At 38.1% G+C, this 5,433-nt stretch overlaps 1 protein-coding gene across 1 annotated transcript in view; it reads right to left on the bottom strand.

Moving 5' to 3' along the window:
• plekhm3 (pleckstrin homology domain containing, family M, member 3) overlaps positions 1–3,522 on the bottom strand; it is a 42,877-nt gene extending 39,355 nt beyond the window's left edge. The window contains exon 1 of the mRNA XM_031870037.1: positions 3,469–3,522. The gene's annotated coding sequence lies outside the window, so the exon portion shown is untranslated. The remainder of the gene's footprint in view (positions 1–3,468) is intronic.
• Between the last annotated feature and the right edge of the window lie 1,911 nt (positions 3,523–5,433).

Raw genomic sequence — 5,433 nt, 5'->3', positions numbered from 1 at the left:
CTCTCTCTCTCTCTCTCTCTCTCTCTCTCTCTCTCTCTCTCTCTCTCATTTGATTTTCTTCTCCTCCACAACTCAGCCTCTTTTACTTTTCTCTACATATGAATTATTTAAAGGTCATTACATCACAGTCGGGCCCGGGCGATACGTTGAATATTCACAATTTATCCGTGATGATTTGTTGGGGGTACAAAGGGAAGATGGCATCGCACATATCGCTGAGAGTTTAATGCTCTTTATGGATTATATTTGAGCGTTTATTAACTTATACGCATTATGCTGCAGAACAGTACTGCATAGCACCAGGATGAATGAAAACACAATGAAACTGCTACGCTGCTCAACTGTTTGCCGTTTTCACTCACAATTAATCACAATTAATTTATTTTTAAAAATCACATTTTATCTTAAATGTGTTTTCCATCTAATTTGATAAACAAGAAGAAGAAGAAGTTCAAAAAAGTTTTCAATAAAGAAAATAAAATTGCACTCATTCTTAGGAGCCTGCAGATACAGCTCTGACCTAACGTGACCATCGTCTCATCGAGCCTCCTGTTGACTCACACACTCTGTCAGGCTCATATGGCTGACATCAGCAGGGGAAGCACAGATTACAATACGTTTGATCGGTTATGACGTTAACTGAAGAACTTTACAACCATTACAATTGGAGTCATTTTGCTTTTCAACCAACCAAAGCTACAGTTGTATGAAAAAGTGTTTGCCCCCTTCCTGATTTCTTATTTTTTTGCATGTTTGTCACACTTAAATGTTTCAGATCATCAAACAAATTTAAATATTAGACAAAGATAACACAAGTAAACACAAAATGCAGTTTTTAAATGAAGGTTTTTATTATTAAGGGGGAAAAAAATCCAAACCTACATGGCCCTGTGTGAAAAAGTGATTGCCCCCTAAACCTAATAACTGGTTGGGCCACCCTTAGCAGCAACAACTGCAATCAAGCGTTTGCAATAACTGGCAATGAGTCTTTTACAGCGCTGTAGAGGAATTTTGGCCCACTCATCTTTGCAGAATTGTTGTAATTCAGCCACATTGGAGGGTTTTCGAGCATGAACCGCCTTTTTAAGGTCATGCCACAGCATCTCAATCGGATTCAGGTCGGGACTTTGACTAGGCCACTCCAAAGTCTTCATTTTGTTTTTCTTAAGCCATTCAGAGGTGGACTTGCTGGTGTGTTTTGGATCATTGTCCTGCTGCAGAACCCAAGTGCGCTTCAGCTTGAGGTCACGAACAGTTGGCCGGATATTCTCCTTCAGGATTTGTTGGTAGACAGCAGAATTCATGGTTCCATTTACCACAGCAAGTCTTCCAGGTCCTGAAGCAGCAAAACAGCCCCAGACCATCACACTACCACCACCATATTTTACTGTTGGTATGATGTTCCTTTTCTGAAATGCCGTTTTACTTTTACGCCAGATGTAATGGGACATACACCTTCCAAAAAGTTCAACTTTTGTCTCGTCACAGAGTATTTTCCCAAAAGTCTTGGGGATCACCAAGATGTTTTCTGGCAAAACTGAGACGAGCCTTTATGTTCTTTTTGCTCAGCAGTGGTTTTCGTCTTGGAACCCTGCCATGCAGGCCATTTTTGCCCAGTCTCTTTCTTATGGTGGAGTCATGAACACTGACCTTAATTGAGGCAAGTGAGGCCTGCAGTTCTTTGGATGTTGTTCTGGGGTCTTTTGTGACCTCTTGGATGAGTAGTCGCTGCGCTCTTGGGGTAATTTTGGTCGGCCGGCCACTCCTGGGAAGGTTCACCACTGTTCCATGTTTTCGCCATTTGTGGATAATGGCTCTCATTGTGGTTCGCTGGAGTCCCAAAGCTTTAGATATGGCTTTGTAACCTTTTCCAGACTGATAGATCTCAATTAATTTGTTTCTCATTTGTTCCTGAATTTCTTTGGATCGCAGCATGATGTCTAGCTTTTGAGGATCTTTTGTTCTACCTCACTTTGTCAGGCAGGTCCTATTTAAGTGATTTCTTGATTGAGAACAGGTGTGGCAGTAATCAGGCCTGGGTGTGGCTAGAGAAATTGAACTCAGCTTTCCAAAGATGTGATAAACCACAGTTAATTTATGTTTTAACAGGGGGGGCAATCACTTTTTCACACAGGGCCATGTAGGTTTGGATTTTTTTCCCTCCTTTATAATAAAAACCTTCATTTAAAAACTGAATTTTGTGTTTACTTGTGTTATCTTTGTCTAATATTTAAATTTGTTTGATGATCTGAAACATTTAAGTGTGACAAACATGCAAAATAATAAGAAATCAGGAAGGGGGCAAACACTTTTTCACACAACTGTAAATAACGTTGATCGTAGAAAAGGTGAGCACAATGTGGAATGTGATCTGGCTTGAAAAACCTATATTCGTATAACTATAAATATGTTAACTAAACAAAAAAAAAGTCAGAGTATTCTGCAGAGGTTAACTTCCTGTTATAGATCTTAGGCGAAACAGCACAAAGCATGGACACATTTTGAGCTAAATGCATCAGCTATAGTCACGTGTATTTTCTCTTTCATGCAGCCCCTTGTGTCTTATGGTTTACTGCGTAATTCAAATGAATTCATTATTAATTCTTACTCTCAGGCTGCTGGACGATTTATAGCCATTATACTCAACATTATTACTCACACGTGTATTGCTACTTCATACGTATGTGTATAAGTATTTAAATCTTGCTTCATGGTTTTACTTTACTGCTATGCACGTGATCTGAATACACAGGTACAATGAAAGCACCCTTACAATTTGGATGTTTCTTTAATGTTTTGTCAGCTGTTGTTTATGTTTTCATATCCTGGCCCTGGGAGCAGTTATACCTCATTCAGGGAATAGTAAAACTTCAACTTCAACACATGCTACAAACATTTTTTGAAATACAAGTAAATGTTAATGAGTGGTTATCTCATCTTTAAACTCCTAAAGTAACGTTACACAATAATGCTACTTCAGTTTATTAAGGATAGCAGCAACCAGAAAGGAAAAAAACAACCGGGTTCAAGCCTCAGCCCTGTTTGTGTTTGTCTCTGTATCAATAAACACACAGTCAGCAGCTGAGCAGTAAACACTGACAGAGGTGAAGCCACGGTCAGCCTCTCAGGTAGCTACACTAACTTGCTACGTAAGATAGCACGCTAACACGTTCCGTTTATCACGACACTTTCACTGTATAAATCGACATAGATGAACGAATTAACCACTATGAAAACCGACTGAATAAGGCCTGTTTTTACCCCTAGCTGATGTGATGTCAGCCGGGGCTAGTTAGTTAGCAGCTAACGCTAGCCTCTCTCTCTCCATCCTTGATCAATGTCACTTTAACACACGATAGAGCTGGTGGCTCGCTCATGTCTTCAGCATCACGTGTCAGTGGATGTATACTGCTAATGTGTGGTGAAACTGGCGCGTTCGCAAGCAATAAAATAGAAATCGAGACTCACCTTACTGTGTTTACCACTATGTCATTTTGACAGTCCGTCGGCGATAAAGTTCCCTGAAGGCAACTGGGGTTACAGGATAAAGGTTCCGTGTAACGTTTCAACCCAAAATGTAGTTTACTCAATGTTAAACATTTATTACATACAATCAATACATTATAGACGTACTTATGAGACAATAAATACATAAAAAATATTTTATTAATCGTTGAATTGCTGTGAATAAATACAGAAGTGACCAGTAAATGGTGAAATAATTCAGTAAATTATTCAAATTCAACTCAAGACAATCTTTTAAATTGTTTATGTTTGTAGGAATTGGGTCACATTTACATGTCACATGTTTTTTTTAAAATGTTTTACCTTCTCTCCTGAAAATATCTTCCTCAGTATAACAAAAGAGAAATAAACTAAATACTTAAAGAAAAAACATATAATGAAATCATTGTTATGGTAATTATTGAGGCATACATGACCAACAAAATAAAATATGTCCTCAATGGTGAAACAACAACATCATCACTGATGTAAAATTATTGTCACAGAGAGGCATATCGGAGTTTGGTTTCATTACTTTGTAGCCATTTCTTTTTCAAAAAAAATTGTTGAAAATATTATGGTGGCATTTTCCCAATTAAGTTTGTGACATGTTGGAAATATGCCAAGACATATCCATTTTTGTTTTATTTTTTCAATTCTTGATTATAGCTGTATTTCTCCATACAGAATCTCATTAGCTTTTCAGATTCACCCAACGCCTATTCTCTGTCTCTGACTAATGTGTTCTGTATTAAGGCAATCCTGTTATACACAGGGCATTTAACTCATCTCTATTATAATGAAATGGAATAAATTCCCTTAAAGCCATGATCAATACCACGGTTGAAAGCAGGAGGTGGTGCATTTATTTAGTCTCACAAAGAAAGGTCGTGACACATGTCTTCACGGACAAATCTGACCAAGATGGAAAGAGGACCAGAGAGTGGAGGACAAAGCAGAGGTGGAGAATAGTTTCCCTTGAATGGGCTGCTTGAAGATGCCCCAAAACCCAAAGTGTCAGTCCAGCAGAGGGACCGCGTCATTCCGGAGTAAATCTCCTCCAACCTGGGATCCAACAAAGGACTCAATCAATAAATGGGGCAAATAAAGGACATTTTCATTAAAAAGACATACATGTGAATCAATTGTGTCCATATACCCAATATCATAGACATGCAGTTTCATTGATTAGATCGGAATGAATATGTATTAAAGCTGTTTAACGGTACACTGCTCTGACTGGCTTTGAGAAAACCTTAAGACAACTAAATAGGATTATGTATGTGTGTAACGCTGCAGTTCTGCACCCTGTGCCACCTATAGTTATATAGGTGAACGTTTTGTTTGGTTTTATGCACTAACAAAGCAAAATAAAAACTGTAATGGACTGAGGTCCCATCTTTTAAAACCTAATTCTAATGTACAAACTTGTATTTAGTTGTATATGTTATCATGTATAAGTATAGGTAACACTTTGTGCTGAAAATGTAATCAATAGATAGTGGTTTCTCAATAACCTGCATGTTCTCATCTGAAACCATGATTACATGATTGTACTGTATTTGAAAATTTGTTTATGGATGTGGTTGAACTCACTTATGTATGTCCTGTTTCTTTACATGTTTTTAGTTGTTTGTTTAAAAGGGATACACTCCCAGCTTTGGACGATATAGCTCTTGCTCATATGGTTTGAATGTACTTATTGTAAGACATTTTGGATAAATTGCAGTGTGATGGGTTCACCCAAAAATGTCTTTGACATGATGGAGCTAAATGTCAATATGCCTGCACTTTTGCAGGTTTGATCTTGAGGACTTGTTGCAGACGAATATTAAACCAACTTTGAAGAACCAAAAGAATCCAGACTCATGCCAAACCATCAATATTGGAATCTGGAAAACTCGGTTATTCCCGAAGAACGAGGCCCTC

This window comes from Anarrhichthys ocellatus, unplaced genomic scaffold (assembly GCF_004355925.1).
Source record: "Anarrhichthys ocellatus isolate YVR2014 unplaced genomic scaffold, GSC_Weel_1.0 scaffold51, whole genome shotgun sequence".
In the NCBI taxonomy this organism is placed as follows: Eukaryota; Metazoa; Chordata; class Actinopteri; order Perciformes; family Anarhichadidae; genus Anarrhichthys; species Anarrhichthys ocellatus.
The sequence above is the reverse complement of the archived record's forward strand: the minus strand, read 5'-3'. Positions and strand labels throughout refer to the sequence as shown.